This window comes from Thalassophryne amazonica, chromosome 2 (genome assembly GCF_902500255.1).
Source record: "Thalassophryne amazonica chromosome 2, fThaAma1.1, whole genome shotgun sequence".
Classification (NCBI taxonomy): Eukaryota; Metazoa; Chordata; class Actinopteri; order Batrachoidiformes; family Batrachoididae; genus Thalassophryne; species Thalassophryne amazonica.
The window spans coordinates 82,404,414-82,423,221 of NC_047104.1; the positions used below are offsets into that span (position 1 = coordinate 82,404,414).

Here is an 18,808-nt window from a genome sequence, read left to right on the forward strand (position 1 = left end):
TAGAATTTCTTTGTAAACAGTACTGAGTGAGTGGTGATCAATCACATAAACAGTTAAATTCCGCAAGCGATGATACAGAATCGTCTGTTAATGAAACACAGTTAAACTCTGTAAGGAGGGCGGACTCCTCTGTTTATATACGCGTACCGGTAGGGGATAAAAGTGATCACATAAAACAGTTAAACTCCGTAAGCGATGATACAGAATCGTCTGTTAATGAAACACAGTTAAACTCTGTAAGGAGGGCGGACTCCTCTACGGTTGCGAGGGACGCAAGTAGTTAAATTCCGGAAGGAGGATACGGACTCCTCTGTTTTAATGCGTAAAGGAAATCCCGAGTAGAAATACGTGCACTGTAAAAAAGTAGTTAAATTTGGCAGGGACGGCGGAGTCCCCTAATGCAGGACATTAGTTAAATTTCACGGGAGGGCGAGCTCCCCTGGCATAAGAATACGCGTACGATTATTAAAAGTGTTTCTATGTGTAAATAGTGTTTTGTGTAAGTGTAAATAACTGTGTGAAAGTGTAATACTTTGGCAACGTTAGTGACAACCGTGTGTGTGGAAGCAGAGGGCAAGTGATTCTGCTTCCTACGGGGAGGTGAAAGGAATCAACCACACGACGGCAAATTAATTGTCACGTCCAAAGAAAGTGTGGAAAACGTCAGATTTAGAAACACCCTAGGTGGTGCCCCCGTCTGAAGTCCAAATTATAACAGGGATAATAAAATGGGGGGTAAGACGTTCTATAAATAAGGAAAATTTATCACTGACGACTGGAAATTTATGGAAGCAAAAAAAAAAAATCCAAAAACAACAAAAAAATTGGAGACCTGGATTAATAAACATGACTTTGAGACACGGACGACTGAACCTGATCAGCATACAGAAGCTAAAGGAGTTAGAACAGCAACACTAAAGGTGATGAGAAAAAGATGCAGAAAGTAGGGCAGATTTAGTGGCATTTTGGGAGGAAGAGCGGAGAACATACAGAAGGGAGCAGAGAAGCGACGATTAGAGATAGCAAGGAAAAGAAAGCTGTAGGTAAGGAGAAGAGATGTGATAATTCAGCACAGAGAACCAGAACAGCCTCAACAATCACCGCTGGCTGGATCGTCGGTGACAACAACACCTTATTCCTCCTCTACCAGAGGATGACGTTGTACCGCCACCACAGTATGATTTAGCAGTAAAACCTAAGGTAAAAGTGAAAAACCAGAAAAACCACAAACACGCAGTCAAGCGAAAGTGCCCCGGCCCCTCCCATGGTGGAACACAGTGACCAGGGAGGTGCCTATCCTATGATAGAAGTTCCAAATCCTCGTGCAGGAACAGCAGGACAGCGATCAACCATGCTCGTATATCGAACATGGAATGCTGATAATATCAAAGCAGCAGTCGACATGATACCATCGCCACATGTCGATATCGAGGGATTTATGCCAGGATATAGAAACATTAGAAGTTCTTACCACCTTAGTGGACCTGAAGTCCAACAGGTGTGGATGAAAGCATGTGGCCCTAAAATGGAGTCAGATACGCGGAGAGCTGGAATCCTGCAGACCAGGATGGCGTACCATTGCCACATGATGATCCAGTCTTGAAAACAAGAGTGGAAGCTATGATTACACGTGCAAAAGGTGTGTTAGGACCAAAGATAAATTATACTGAAAATTACCAGGACAATCAGAAAGAAGGAGAGCCATGGATAGAGTTTAGATGCAGATTGAGAGTGTATTTAGAGTCCATAGTGGCATATTGCCAGGGAAACCCCAGTGTATGAAAACAAATTGAAAAATGTTTTCACCTGTGAAGCTGACAATGACCGATTTGATTCATGATGGCAACCTCAACAGCTGTCATAACGGTAACAGTGCCACTGAAGATGTTTTAAAATTGAGATTCACAGGTATGCCATTACAGTGTCACTTTGTAAACCATATTTGACAAGAATGGCAAGAATTGGGACTGACAGTCATAACAGCTTTGTCAGCCACTGATTGGAGCAGAGTTGACCACGCACGGAGTTCAGTCCATCAACTAAATTGTATAAAGTGCCAGTTAATGTCTCATTGGTGCTGACCGCTGAACACACATTAATGTGTCCACTTCACAATCTGAGTGTTTCAGTTGAGTCCTGAAGAGGATGATCTTCTCTCTTCTGTACCATCAGGATTGTGGACAACAGGTCCTTCAGACGTAGGACTGATAAAAAAATGCACAACCTGTAGTTATAAGACCAAAAACAGAATACAGACCATGTGTAAGACAGTATCCATTGAAACCTGATGCAATTGAAGGAATCAGGCGGTTAATAGAGAATTTATTACAGCAGGGAGTAATAGTGGCCATGTCCAGATTCACCATGTAACACACCCATATTTCCTGTAAAAAAAGGCCTCCGCCCCTCAGTGGGATGGAGATAGATTCAAGATCTGCAGGCAGTAAATGCTGCTGTGATTAAAAAGAGCACCATGTGTACCAGATCCGCACACACTGTTAAGCCTCATTGAGATTAATTCTAGTTGTTTTTCTGTAATAGATATCAGTAATGCATTTTTTTTTTTTTTTTCCTGTACCAGTACACCCCAGATAGTCAATTCTGGTTGCTTTTACAAACGATAAGGACAACGATATACATTTACCAGATTACCGCAGGGTACGCAGAGAGTCCAACTATTTATTCTCAAGTCATGTCAGCATGTTTAGCCAATTTCGTTCCACCGGCAGATAGCCAACTATTAGTGTATGTTGATGACATTACTGATTGCCTCTGACACACGAGAAACTTGCATAACTGACACAGTAGCATTATTATGTTTCTTATTTTGATAATGGCCACAAAGTGAGTAAAAACAAAGTTCAGTTGTGTAGGGATAAAGTAAAATATTTAGGACATGAATTATCAGCCACAGGGCGCACGATCCTGTCTGACAGGAAGGAAGCAATTTTGCACGCTCCAAAACCACAAACCAAAAAGCAGATGATGTCATTTCTTGGACTGACTAATTACTGCAGAGCATGGATTCCCTGCTATGCAGAATTGACTAGTCCACTTTCTGATTTGATGTACAAGGATGATATTTCAATGTCAACCGTGTTGGATGGAACAAAGAAGCTGAGGAAGCTTTTGTAAAGTAAAACAAACATTAGTGTCATCCACCGTTTTGGCACTACCAGATTATAGTAAACCATTCATTCAAAACAGCTGATTGTAATATGAGTCCATGACTAGTGTTTTGGTTCAAGTGTATGGCCTCAAAATTAAGGCCAGTTGCCTACTATCATCTAAATTGGATGCAGTGGCAAGTGCTCTACCACCATGTGTACAGGCTGTTGTTGCAGCCTTTATGGCTGTTCAAAGTAGCAGTAATGTTGTTCTATTCCATCAGTTGACACTGGAAGTTCCACAGCAGTTTCTGCACTTCTGTTTGCAGACAAAAATGAGCCTTTTGTCCCCAGCAAGACATCTTTCGTGCATGTCCTTGCTATTATCACAACCACACCTTACGGGTAGAGCGCTGTACGACATTGAATCCATCCACATTGATACCCTACCTGAGGATGGTGAGCCGCACAATTGTCTTGATGTAGCTACGGTCTGTACGCAAGCACGCCCAGACCGCCAGGACACACCCATCCCAAACAGTACAATTGTTATGTGGATGGTTCTTCCACGACAAAGCTTATGGACAAACACATCTGGATATGCGTGTCACAAATTCAGAGTATTGGATTCTGCTTCATTGCCATCGTCATTTTCAGCACACGCAGCTGAATTAGTTGCTTTCACTGCAGCTTTGCTATCTGTTTAAAGGATCGGGCTGTATCAATTTATACAGACAGCCAGTACGCTTTCAGCACAGTGCATGTGTTTGCAAAACTGTGGGAGGAGCGTGGAATGGTGACATCATCTGGAAAGCCAGTGACTCATGCCACTCTCCTAACCTGCCTACTGCAAGCTGTGAAGTTGCCTCAACAAATGCTATATGCAAATGGCGGCTCACACCAAAGGCTCTGACAGTGTTTCAAAGGAAAATGACGTTGCTGACAACACCGCAAAGGCGGCACAGCTCTTTCTAATTTTTCTCCTATATGACACCCCTCCGGAATATGACCACAAAAGAAACCCATATGGCCAAAAATATGTTTTAAATGGGCAGCCATTATGAGCCATGGCGTGACGCATTGTCTCATCAGGGGGTATGATATCGCAATTGCAATCTATTTTTTGTCTTTATGGGTTCGATGCATATGCAAAAACAGCATTGTAGAGCATGCATGGACATGTGCAAAACACAACTCACAAGGCAATTTGAGACCCCAAAGAAGGCAAATTTCCAACACCACAATATCCTTTTCAAGTGATTCATATGGATTATTATACAGCTGAGTAAACATGAAGGGAAGGAATTTTGTTTAGTCATAATTGATGCCTTCTCAAAATGGGTAGAATTGTTCCCTACAAAAACATTGCAGGTGCACTTACAGTGGCTAAGGCATTGTGCAAAGACATCATTCCAATGATTTGGAATACCAGACAACAGTCTATTCAGATAATGGAGCGCATTTTGTTAATACAATAGTGCAATACGTAGGAGAAGCGCTACAGGTCAATCTAAAAAATCATTGTGCTTATCAACCACACAGTGCCGGATTAGTGGAAAGGACAAAGGGCACATAAAAGGGCGCAATAAAAATAAGATTAAGGAAATGTATAGAAGAGACAAAACAAACCTGGATTGAATGTTGGACCTAGTAAAATTGTCATATGAGAATAACACCAACACCATCAGGGTTAACACCATTTGAGATACTTTATGGACGACCATATCGTCTACCAATTTTGACATGGATACTAAACACAGCAGATGAGGAACAAACATTAGCAAATTTTATGAAAAAGACATTAACACAGAAAGAGATAACTTAAACACATTTACTGCCGAATAATTTTGATCTTCCACAGGACGGCCTTCCAGTAGTCTAGCCAGGAGACTGGGTGTTCATCAGAGTCCCAGTCCTCGTTGGGAAGGTCTATACCAAGTGCTGTTAACAACACCAACTGCAGTAAAGATAGCGGAGAGATCAACGTGGATACATCACTGTAAGATACAGCGTGTGTTGGCGGCCTCCACAGTGGAAGGGGAAGTCTGGCTACAAAGGGAGTCTATTTAATTAGCAATAGATTGTCTCAATGCCAGTGAAGCAGGGAGATCCTTGCACTATTAGGTGAGGTGGTTAACAACACTGTATCCTAGCAATCATGACTGAACTACAGCAGACCCCGGAGCGGCGTGCTCAGCGCCGCCGCTGCGGACTGTTGGTAGGGCAGCCGGTTGCGTTGTGATCTTTAGTGTGTTTCGTGCTCCTCGGATTCCTGGCCTGGTGGAATGGAATTACGTTACTAATTGTTATGTTTGTTCACAGATACCTATATCCTCAACACACCAGCTCTGACGGCTAAACCGTACCCTGCTAGGGTGACAGAATGTCTTATCATACGGATGCATAATCAAACTGTATTTCGGGGGCAGCAGTTCTCAGCAAATCTGATAAGATGTAACACCACTTGCCTCAGTGCAACCACTTATATGATAGGGATTTCAACAGAGGACGTACAAGCGTGCCCAAGTGCTGCTCCATTGACTAGACTGAAGGGAAATGCAAAAATATCATCACGTTAAATTTGTCATCACAACGGCCATTCCCAATTTGCTTTTGTAGGTAAAATTAAGAAACGTCTGTGTACCCAACGTTTATGTTTTCTCAAATAATTTAAGCCTAACCAAAACATAATATGTGGATGGTACTTATCTTCATCACATTGGACGGGGATGTAATTATACAGGCTCCTGTCCATGGGGAACGGATGAATCATGTGCTTATGTTAGTAAGTTTTTGCTACCACCTATAAATGGTACTCCGGTGTATGATGACATCTATGGCTTTATGGTTCCATACTGTACATGAGTCTCCCACCAAATGGGGTGGTGTGTGTGCACCTACCCAGGTGACTGACCATACATATGTGGTAGGACCTCCACAGAGAAGATGGCAGCACCAGACGGAGGAGATTGATATACCCAGATGTGTTACCACATGATCACATGTGGGGCTCGGATGTACTAAAGGACCAAAAAATTGTGGTCTGTAGGAGATAAAATAGCCACATTCATTGTTCCCCTGGATAGGAGTGGGAAAAAAATTCATTAATGATTGAAACTCTGAATTATCGATTGGGTCTGTTCATGAATGTAACTAAAAAAATAGTAGCAGCTCAAACACTGAATAGATGCTTACGTACCATGGTGATGCAAAATCGCATGGTTTTTAGACTGCTACTGGTTCACAGGGAGGAGTTTGTGTTCTGCTGAACACAACATGCTGTACTTTCATCCCAGACTCCATTCATTCAGTGGATATGCAGGACGCATTGGAAGAGCTGAATAAACTTCGTGATGCAATGCATAAAGACACCCTAGCCGTGAACCGGTGGAATCCCTGGTCATGGTTGACTTCAGGACCATGTTGGCAGTTACTATTGAAAATGGTGACACCAGTTATTATAGTCCTAATTCTGATTGGACTTTGCATTGTGTTGTGTGATCCCTTATATCAAAACAATGGTTGGCAAAATGGTGTCAAATACATTGTACAGTGTAATCTGGCCTTCCAACAAACTATGCCAAAATATCAAGCATTGAAACAGTCAGACCTTAGTGGAGAAAACTGTAATGACTGTACTGAGAATTATGATGATATTGAAAAGATCACAACTCCAGTTCAAGCTTGAAACTGTGACGTGATGAGTTAAAACACTCTTAGCCTATGAAGCTTTAGCTGAAAAAGTAATAAGACAAGTGGTGTAGTCGAATAATACAGAAAAACAGTTCATTTATACCAGTCTGTAGGAGTGATGTATGGTGGTGGTGTGGTGATAACGAATCTTTGACAGACTGCCACGAAGGTCAGGTTATTGTGCATTAATATCATTATTGTACCCATGACCCCTGAAGACGTTACGGACATATGCCCGCCTCTCTTATTCTGAGGATTGGCAGAAAGGCATAGCCAGACATAGAGTAAAAGAGATTGGAAAGGAGTAGGAAATCCAACATATATTGACGCAATAGGAGTCCCCAGAGGAGTGCCTGACGAGTATAACTGGTTGATCAAATAGCAGCTGGATTCGAATCTTTCATCTGTTGGTGGGTGTTTAAATTAATAAAAACGTGGACAGAATAGATAAGTTAATAAACTACTAACTAAGCTGGGTGATGCCTACTGTATGTTTAACAGGTGATAAACAGGTGGAAATGTTAAGATTTTATATATATATATATATGTTATCCACTGTTTAAACATTTGTACCTTCGTCTTCTTTCTTATGAAAACGGTGTTGTGCTGTTTGCACTTCACCCGGAGAATGTATGTGTTATTCAACCTTGTTTTAGCTTTGTCTTCTTTCTCCTGAGAACGGTGTTGTGCTGTTTTGCACCTGTCTTAACCAAGCCTGAGAATTCAATTTTGTTTAGCACTCTGGGGGTCAATCTGAGCTGGGAATGAAGGGCTGGATGTACTTATTATTATAATATAACTTTGTTTTCGCAGCCCTCTTAACGACTGGGAGTAAGAGAACGTTTTGACTGTTGTGATGTGGTGCTTAGTGTGAAGGAGTGTGAAGGACAGGACACTTCAGGCAGATGCAGAACAGCTGATACTGCAACAGACGAACGAGATGTGCTGACCTGTGTAAAAGAAAGTGTCCTTCCTTACAGCTGCACTTATTGACGTATGCGTTTATGTTACGGGAAGAAACTTGTCTTGCGTCATCACCCCCACCCTTAGGACAAGTTTTTTGTTTATGTGATGAGGGCGTCTCTTAATAAAAAGAGTGGAAAAGCAGGCCAGACTTTAGTGTAGCCTTGGTGTACAGCCTGGCCGCACTCCGCGCGTAAATTTGACTTTCTGTCTCACTGGTGTTTCTTGACTCTGTTTGTCTTGTTAAAGGTTTTACAAATGTTTGGAGGAGAAAATACCCAACACACAGACAGATGGCATTCTGGGTTAAAATGTGCCTCTGCTACACTTATTGGTTGATTCGTTCTATGTAAACCAACACGTTAATATGAGGTGTGTCATGTATTGGTGTTTACAGATAAATGTGCTTTTGTAAAATATGCCATTTTTAATTTGTAAAAAAAAAAAAAGCCAAGTTGTAACCGTCTGATATAACCGGTGTCAAAATAAATAGAACACTGCCCTGATTACTGGTGCCAGGGCCCTTTTACAGTTGATTTTTTTTTTATTCGTGTGAGAATTTTTGGATCACGTTTCAGGTTAATCGCTCGTCCTGCATCGTTAAGTATACATTGGAGCAATGACCTGCGTTTAACATCTCACGACCACCTCCTGATCGCCAATCGTATGGTCAGATGAAAATTAAACCTGTTTAATTCTGGTCGCCCGTCCTGAGGGTATCACGCTGCTGAAGCGCAACAAGCGTCCAAACTCTCACACTGTGCCTGTGCAAACACCGCAGACCTGTCTTGTAATGTTTATTGTTTTGGTTTTTTTTTTTGTTGTTGTTGGGTTTTTTTTGTTTGTTTTTTTTACTTTGATGTCTCCCCATCAAGAGTTTTTGTAAATTAAATGTGAAAAAAAGCTTCTGTTTACATTTTGCTTCTGGAGACGAGTCCGACGTATGGTTTTTTTTAACATACAATGTGTTTGAGAACATAAATCGGGCGCTCTGAACTTTTACACCGTGCGGTTCTCTGGTACAGTGTCTGCCAGCTTCTGGTCTGAATACTGCCATGAACACTACTGGCCAGCAGATGGCAGTAGAGACCTTGAAACGTGCAAACACAAAATTCCAGATAATCTGTGTTGCTACTTGCTACGTTATGATGCGTGGAATTTAATAAAGCAAACACAATAACATCTATAAACCCAGAGAAATATCTAATATTTTCACTTTATAAAACTTCAGAAGTGACATTAATTGAATTACTTGTCCGAATAACATTGGTTAAATTTGAACCATAAATTAAAAATGTATGCCTCTGGATGACTTGGGTGATATTGCCCGCGGTATCAGTATGGGATTAAAAGAAATGAGGTTTTTTTTTTTTCCCAGTGACCAGTTCTCCTGCAGAACATTTCACAGCGCAGTTTCTTCTAGAGCAGCTCTCCTCTGTTTGTAGAGTGTTGAACACATATCTGTTCACCTTTGTTTACCACGTTAACGGTCTAAAAATTATCAGACAAAAGTTTTATTGGAAGGTAATTAGTCCAATAATGGTTTTCAAAGTTATCTGAAAAGATAATCCGATAATGAAAACTTTATCTTCAATAATTATCGGTTATCGGATTACCGGAAGTGTGCCCACCACTGGTCTTCGAGCAGAGAGTGGGGATCAAATGCCTTTCATGGTGGAGTGATTTAAGTAAGCATTTTATAAAATGCTTCTGTTTTAAAAAAAAAAATGATGCTCGCGGTAATCATTATTTCATATGTCTTTTTTAGACAGGACACGCAGACGAGACACTGTGTTCGGCGCCGCTGTCGGTAATTATACAGTATTTGAACTAGAAGCACTCAGTGCAACCTCCGCCAAGGCCATGGGGTCACTGATGCCATAACATCTACATGCTGTGGAATCATTGAACCTAAAAAAGTGTAACAGTGATGTTTGCTCAGTAGTAAAAAAAGTTTCATCTGCTGTGACTGGATAGCATGTATCCTTAGCGCTTGGCATCACAGTTTATTGCAACTTGCACCTTTCCCAGAAGCTACTGTCATCTGAGCACTGATATTGATATTGCATGTGCTTATACGAGGTCTATTAGATAATAAACTGACCCTTTTATTTATTTTTTTAACTATATGGATTTGAATGACGTGCGATTACACCAATCATGCTTGAACTCTCGTGCGCATGCGTGAGTTTTTTCACGCGTGTCGGTGACGTCATTTCCCTGTGGGCAGGCCTTGAGTGAGATGTGGTTCCGCCCTCTCGGCTGAATTCCTTTGTTTCACACGCTGCTCGAGACGGCGCGCGTTGCTTTATCAACATTTTTTTTCTGGACCTGTGAGGAATATCCGAGTCACTATTCGAGAAATTAAGCTGGTTTTTGGTGAAAAGTTTAAAGGCTGAGAGATTGAGGTGTTTCTGTCGGTGTAAGGACTTCCCATGGAGCGGGACGTCGTGCAGCACTTCCAGGCGCCGTTGTCGGCCTGTTTCGACCTGAAAACATCCTAATTTAAGGCTTAATTCACCCAGGACGTTGTGAGAGAACAGAGAAGATTCAGAAGAGGCCGGCATGAGGACTTTATGCGGACATTCCACTGTTTAAGGACATTTTTTAATGAAAGAAGTGCGTGCAAATTCTCCGAGTCGTCACGGAAACGACTCGGCAAATTTGCAAATCTGTGTGCGCCGCGACAGGAAAAACACCTCCGTGTTGAAAACCATTTTGATGGCTTTCAACAAGTGAGTAACTGAGAAATTATTTAACAGCTTGGGCATGTTCCAACTTGCCCGTTAAGGTTTCCAACGGAGGTGTTTTTCCTGTCGCGACCCCCCACGGTCAGGTCCGGCCCGACATACGACTCTGCCCGCACGTTCTTTCATTCCAAATGTCCGTTAACAATGGAATGTCCGAATAAACTCTCATTGCCGACTTCTTCTGAAAGTTCTCTGTTCTCTGACGACTTACTGGGTCAACAGAGCCTGAAATGTGGAAGTTTTCAACTTGAAACGGCGAGACGCTGCCGCCTCGAAGTGCAGATCGCCGTCAGGCGCCGTGGGCCGTCCTTACGGCGACAGTAAAACTCCAAAATCTCTCATCAACCGTTAAAATTTTCACCGAAAACCAGCTGAATTTATCGAATGGTGTCCACTCAGTTTTGCCTTACAGGTTTTGAAAAAATTTTTAGCAAACAAAGCAGCAGTCTCTGAGCCATTCCTAAACAATGAAAAAAATCGACGAGAGGGTTGGCCACTCCTCACTCAAAGACTGCCCACAGGCGAATGACGTAACTGACAGGCGTGAAAAACTCTCGCATGCCCACGAGGGTTCAAGCATGTCTGATGTAATCGCACGTGATTCAAATCCATATGGTTTTTGAAAAAATAAGGTTGGATACTTTTCTAATAGACCTGTAGACAAAAACAAGAGATAAAATTCAATTATTATTCAACTAAACTGCAACTATATGAATTTTTTTAACATTTATGAAATACTTCTCTAAACAAGGCAATAGGGTCACTGATCGTGATCCGGATCACCACTAAATTTAATCACTGTTCCTCTTGTCATTTCCAACCTCCTTGGTGGAGGTAAAAATAAATTTAAGAACAAGGCCATAGGGTCACTGACCCTAAAGAGATTCCTTCCTTGGCACAGTGATCTATTTCTTTTTGTCTATTTCTCTAAAATTGTATATAATAATTAGATTATTAATATATAAACAAAAATAAATTTAAGAAATATTACAATTTGAAAACAATGCACCCGAATGTGATGACAGCTGCAACTGCTTAATGCCAACTTTTAACATTGAAAATGCCATAGACATGCTAACGCATTAGCATTGGGATCCGGATCCCACTAAAATTTAATCACTTGTTCCTCTTGTCATTTCCAACCACTCCACAAAATTTCATCAAAATCCCTTCAAAACCTTTTGAGTTATCCTGCTGACAAACAGACAAACAAACCCGACGAAAACATAACCTCCTGGCGGAGGTAATTATTACAGAATATTTTTTTTGGAGGCCGGTGCTTTTTTTTTTTTTTTTTTTTTTTAATTTATTCTGTTTTTTAATTTTAGAAATCAAGGCTGAGGACCTTACTGAAGGAAGAACACACAAGGAAGCCTCGGCTTCACTGCAGAGATGTAAGTCCCACCCTCCAAAAATGAATTTACGTTTAAAAATATGGGTTAAAATAATCCAAAGTTTTTCTGTTACAGCCGGTGGAGATCTTCCAGCTCGTGTCAGAGAGCCACATGACGGGATTTGGCATTACACAGTAAGGAAATGTTGAATAAAAAATGTTTTGTTTTTTTTTAAATGCATAAATATTTAATAAATTGCATTTTTCTTTCAGCTTCTGGTGACAGGAGATCGTCTATTTTCCACCAACACACCAGGCTCGAAGATATTTTGGAGGAGTGGCATTAATTATTTTTTGAGGAAGAATCAACCCTGTTGCATAAAATGTGTATTCTGTTTAACGTGAGGAGCAGGAGAATTCAATTTGGAGCGGTATATGAATTGTTTTTTTGAGGACAAAATCAACTTTGTGCAAAATGTTTATTGTGGTTTTAACGATGAAACAAGGAGAATTCAGGCTTGACAAAATTACCCCCGGAGGTTTATTAGAGGATTTAAACGGCCCATAATCGACCCAGCGGGAAGATGCCGGTGGAGCAGCGAATGAGGGACAGACTTGCGTAGCCCGATTCTTAAACATTTTAGAACGGGAAAACTTCAAAGAACTACGTGTTCATCGTCACAACTCAAAAGGTTTGCCGGCTATCTGCTTCTAAGGTATTTAGTCGTGCAAGGCATAACCTCTGCTGTGATTATGACGGGAGTAAACTATTACTCATGTAGATGCTGCGTTTAAACAGAAATATATAGATTCTTTATCATTTCCTCACAATGTGTTTAGCACAAATGCCTAAAGCTATGGGGATCCCAGCTGAAAGATGAAATCCTACGCAAAGGTTACTTTCCGCACCTGTTCAGTTCAGAAAAAAATCTGAACTATGTTGGCCACTACCCTGACTCTTTAGCTTACGGGCTAGCCAATATGTCAGAGGGGGAAAAGACAGGAATTTAATGTGTGGTATGAGACCAAAAAAAAAAAGTTTTTGATTTTAAAGCCGATGCCATAATGTATTGTGATAACAACACAAAATCCTGGCTGCAGCCTGCTCCAAGTTTATATCAGGAATTCATCACTGAACGCGTGGATTCTTTCACCTGTGTTACAGTTGCCTCGGCATGCATGAAAGTCTTCCAAACTACTTTCTTGCACAAAAATGCTGGCGATCCCGTCCGGTGACAATTATAGAACGACCCATAACAAATATCGGGTGTTGCCATGCAGGGGTTAGAATGGGTATGCAAAACATACCGATCGATCATGTTCTAAACAGGGGAGAGAGAAAAATAGGGGGTTATTATGTGATGAGTATGCTCAGATCGACGGGGGATAAAAGTGTGGGAGTTTCTTGGGTGTTTTTACCACGGCTGGACAAGAAACCCACTCGCAGCACCTCATTTGGAGAGCTCTACGCTGTGTCAGAAAAAATAGCTGCTCTGCGTGCTACGCCAGGCGTCAGCCTCACGTTAATCTGAGAGCACGAATGGGTCGATATGAAACAGAGGATATGAGAGCATTCGCGTTTCCTCGCCTCGTTACCCCCCGGCTCCCCTCGAACCTCGCGATGCTTTATATGGAGGTCAAACTTGTGCCTCCCGTCTGAGGTACACGGCTAAGCAAGGTGAGTGGCTCTGTTTCATCAACGTGACCTTGTTCTGTCCTTACGTTAATGTAAATTTGACATATTCCACGGAAGGCATCCGGAAATTATCGACAAAAATTTCCAAGATCCCAGAACTTATTTCGGGCTCATCAAAGCTGTCATGTATCCGCCCCAGGGATTAAAATTTCCCGTCCTCCCACACAGAACCCCTCACAGTAAACCTGGGTGTTTGCTGTGTGTCGTGCGTGCGCGGATCAAAATAATCAAGCGGGACCGTGCACGCACAGCAAGCAGAGAGCTTTGTGTGGAAGTTGGACGACCCCAGAATTTCACAAAGCTCTGGGTACAGGCTACATTGTAGCTAAGATTTTTGAAGTCTGGCATTTTGAGGATAAAAGCGATAAAATCTTTGAGGATACATAAACACCTTCTTAAAATATAAGCATTTCCCTCCTGAATTCAATAAAAAACCCTGAGAGCAGAGAAAAAATATACCAGACTACGGGGTGAATCAGGACATTCGCTTGGATCCAGAAAAACATCACTCACAATCCTGCAAAACGACACATGGCAAAGATTCGTCTCAACTCTGGGGTAAATTCACCCAGAGGACGAATCTAACGCAGACCAAACTCATCAGAAATGCGGATGAGCTGTTCAGCGTTTTCTGATCAGTACGATACTCACTTATCTAACATCCTCAGCAGTCGGGTGGCTATGGTTCAATGGAGGTACGGTCCTCGGTATGTCACCCGACCGGGTCAAGCCAACAATACTATTATTGCGGCCTTTACAACCGCATACGCGCGTTGACTTTGTATGGTTTTATGTAGGCTGTGGCACAACCCTGACAGGATTCGTATTATGATACTGATAGCCGGATTTACGTTTGTAGGCAGTGTGAAACCCCCGCTGCCTACCGGTAATTATTGGGTCAGCTCACAGATGAGTAGGGCAGTGACACCATCACGGACTTCGCCGCCGCCGGACCCAAAAAGTCACACTTATAAACCCACAGGAGGTAAAACAGTCATGCGGGTGACGGGGATCACTCAATGCTCCAGAGCTGTCAGAAAATAACTTTGACAGCGTCAAAGATCTGGTTGAGGGTATATAAAAGACCCCACCCTTGCAGCATCTGTCAAAAACGTTCGCAGCAGGGAATTAAATGTCATAAAAGCAGTTTCAGTCTCACCAAACATATCGTTTCAAAAAGCCTTCAGAGTGGTGTATGACAAGCGATGTCTTTTAAAGGACAGGGAAACCGAACCATTTGGATTTTGAAACATGTCTTACTCTGGCACTACAGTAGATTTTGACCCCAGACTTCAGCTCCCATTCTCATGCCTCATTGTTGGACCCAGCAGGTCGGGAAAGATGTGTTTGTGAAAACATTGCTGGAAAATTGTAAACATGCTATGAGATACAGTATGTGCTTGACAACATTGTATGGCTGTATACGTCCGAACAACCTCTGTATTCTGAACTGAGAGTGATGAATAAAAATATTAAATTTTTACAAGGTCTGTCTGATTCCTTTGATGAAAGTCTTTTTCCTGAAGGTCAGAGCCATCTGGTTATTTTGGACGATGTCATCTTTCAAGCAACGGATCATCCTGAAGTTTTAAGAATTTTTACCCAGTACAGACATCAGAATATGAGTGTTATAATGATCATGCAGAATGTGTTTCATAAAGGGAAATACAGTCGAACCATCAGTTTGAATTGTAATTATATGGTGCTGTTTAAAAACCCTAGAGACAAGTTACAGATGAACATTCTGGCTCAGCAAATGTTCCCCGGCAGAAAACAATTTTTTTTTGGCAGCTCTTGACGATGCTACAAGCATACCTTACGGGTATTTATTACTGGATTGCATGCAGGAGTGTCCAGATCAGTTCAGACTGAGATCGGGATTACTCCTGAACGAGTGGCCTGCGGTCTATTTACAGAAAGAAAAACGGATATGAGCTCTCTTAAAAAGAACGCCCCCACTCTTAAAATGCTAATCAAAGCCGGGGTGAGGGCAGCGTCAGCACATCTTGAAGATGTGCGGGCCGGAGCTTCTGAAAACTATCCGAGATCGCTTTGCATATATTAAAGGGGAATATTGCCTTGAGCGAGTCTCAATTGTGTACCTTAAAAAAACAAGAGAGTTTTATGTCTTCTCGCAGACAGAAAAACAAGCTACAAAAGGAAGCGCGGAAGCACTGATTCAGAGAGGCGGCTTTCTCCTGTCTCTGCTAGCCGCGGCCCTGCCCGCTATAACGAGTCTAATACTGCCCAGAGGATAATGGCATTCAAAGCCGCGCAAAAGATGTTTTTACTGACTCCTCAGCAGCTGCATCAACTCAGCCATTCCGTCCTGCAACCGTCAAGCGGTAATAACATCAGGCAGACGGCTGAAAATGATCTAGACTAGCAAATGCGGGCCGTGCTGGACGAATGCACTCACTGCCCTCATGAAAAAATTTAAAAGTATGAGGCTTTGCTGCAGCGTTATTTAAGACTGATCAAACAGGGGGAACACGAGTCACGTATTTCAGCCCCGCAAGAGAGACGCGTCACTAAACAACCTGAGGAGGAGGACGAGGAGGAAGAGACTGTGAGGGAAGTCTGAAGAACATACCGTCCAGAGACCGTAGAAATGCTGAATATATTATGAGAAAATTGTCCAAAGGCTGGAAACGCAAGAGTTATTTACAAAGGGAAAGTCATGAGGGGGCCTCATGCCTAGATCTTATGAAACATCTTGGATCTTCGTTCAAGAAATCGAACCCCCTACAGGCTGGGAAAAGTTTCTAATACTTTACAGGAACAAAACATTCCAGTGACATACGTGTCAAACCCGCAGCTCGCGAGCAGTTTTTAGAAGCATAAAGGACGGAGGCAGCTCGCTGGATGAAACCATGTTTCAACCAAGTCGCTGGCCAGGAAGAAATTAGAAAAAAAAAAAAGACTTCCAGCGCTGGGAAGGTTTCTCACCATAAAAGGACGGCTAACTGGCAGTGGGCATCAAATAAAAAAACAGACTGGATGTTATGATCAACATTTTAATACATAATTACTGTTAGACATGTTTTTTTCATCTCATTACTAAAAAACATCAAGTGAAACTAATCAGCGGTCTTCGCGGTTTTAATCGTCGGTTTAAAAAAAAATCCAACTTTCAGCATCAAAGGTCACACTTGTTTGTTTTAAAGCGTGTAAACATGATAAAACTTTAAAGGTATCATCAGGAGGCCGTCCTAAGACGGGTTAGATTTTCACGCAAAAAAAAAGCACATAAAAAAAATTTAGGATCGAAGATTAACAAAAGCTTTGACAATTTTTAAACGCATGCAAATGCATAAAACTTTATAGATATGATCGGGGAGACAATCTCAAACCCATCCAGAACATTTTTCACAAAAAAAACACACAAAAAAATTTCAGGGTCAAAGGTCACACTTTTTTTCATTACATTAAAAACTCTGAATTTTTAAAACGCATGCAAAGGCCCGACTAGCTGGTTACAGGAGGTGTTGCATCTATTCTTAAGGCAATAACGATATGTTTTCACAAAATCAGAAGCCATTTCATCATTCATTACAGTATTTTCACTGTATGAACACAGCACTCTTAGTACGAACATCCCGGTAGCACAAGTGTTGCCCGCATACGTCCGATAGTTCATGTTTGAAGCTGTTTTTTGTGATACAAAATGTTTTTAATCCGGGTTGATCCTCCAGATATTGCAGGATGCTTTTAGGATAGTATTCAAAGTCGGGGCTAAGGCCGAACGAGTAAAAAATGTGGCTCAACCGTTTTTATTCAACGGTGACCGCCAACCAGTGTTCCCTGGGTAAATGTCTCGGGTGGGGTGTTTACAATAACATAGTTGGGCGGTTACATTTTGAGCCGAAATAACTCGTCAGATGCGAAGGAAAAACACCGCCGAACAGGCCTCCTATAATCCCCTCATAACAGCATCCAATTCCAGGGTATTCATCAGTACAATCCACAAGGACCTGCCGGTTGGAATTCATTTCCAGGAGAGAATCGCAACGTGTACAATATCAGCGTGATGGTAATGAGGAGTTGTGACTCTGAATCTCATCTCAAGTCACAGGTCCCTGTGGGAGACGGGGCTCAGAGGGCCGCTGTCCTCCTCCAGGCTTAAATTGAAGACGTACAGAGCTAACCCCAGGGCGAAATCCTCCCGGTCTATACAGAGAGGTAGGTCCTTGAGGTGGCTCCCTGTGGCCGTGTACAGATTATAAATTCCCTCACCAAGAGTCCGTTGTTAAATTCAGGCTGGAAAGCTTTAGCCGGCACCTGTCTCCCTTTTTGACTGAGTGCGAGGTACTCCATGTCATAGTGTCCAAATTCAAACGGGGACAGATCTCTTCTGCCACTGAATGCGTTGTGATTGGACCATACCCAGAACCATATATTTGGGCATGGGTCCTAAAAACAGGTTCTCCCTAGTTGCATATCCTAGAATGGACGGGGATCACGTAAGTCTTGGCGTTGATTCATGATAACGGGTACAGGGCGTCCCTTTCATGAGAGCCGCAGAGTGACCCAATCTCACTGCAGGGGATACGGACACTTCTTGCCGAATAGGGACGCGCCCAGAATTTTCAACTTGAAAGTGGAGGCCACCAGCCCATCAGGCAGAAAGCGTCGCTGGCCCAAATGAATTTAACTCTTAAGATCCACGTTGTTCAGAAGAAGTCTCTCGCAAAAAAATATGTCCGCGTGCAGCGGTCCCTGAACTTGAAATTCTTGTGATTCAGTGCTAAAGCGTGCTCTGGTCACGAGGCCTTTACTTGGGCCCCCTTCAGCCACGTCGGTTGAATTGTGGTGACCCGGGGTGTCTTTGTAAAACAATCCAGCTGTGAACTGTGATTTCAGTGAATCGGGTGAAAAGTTCAGCAGCGTCTCGATCATAGCTCTGTAGGGGTGGGTTGCGCTGGATTGGGAAATTAACCTGTCTCCCAGAGTCACGTCAACTTGCGAGAAAATCGTGTTGAGAGGATAATTTATTAACGCCACGCGGGCATCGTCGTCCAGGTCAGTCCCATCAGTGTTTGTAATTTTCAAATGCAGATAAAGTAGCGTATTATTGAGGTCTAAATACCTCTCACCATCTCTGGGGATAAAAAATTTGATAGGGCCCGTGTCTGTCAGGGCAGATAACAGGGTGACCTCAAAGTATTGGCTTTGTTTGATGGACAGCTGGGTCCCAGGGACGGCGAATTAATCCAATTCGCTCATGGCACATTCGGGGGAATTATAAAAGAGACATTGTTTAACA

General features: G+C 42.3%; 1 long non-coding RNA gene across 1 annotated transcript; it reads left to right on the forward strand.

Moving 5' to 3' along the window:
• The first annotated feature begins 9,346 nt into the window (after nucleotides 1–9,346).
• Nucleotides 9,347–15,018, forward strand: LOC117526498. Its single transcript, XR_004565307.1, has 4 exons — nucleotides 9,347–9,573; nucleotides 11,842–11,907; nucleotides 11,983–12,041; nucleotides 12,120–15,018. It is a non-coding gene; the product is annotated as an uncharacterized LOC117526498 (long non-coding RNA).
• The last annotated feature ends 3,790 nt before the right edge of the window (nucleotides 15,019–18,808 follow it).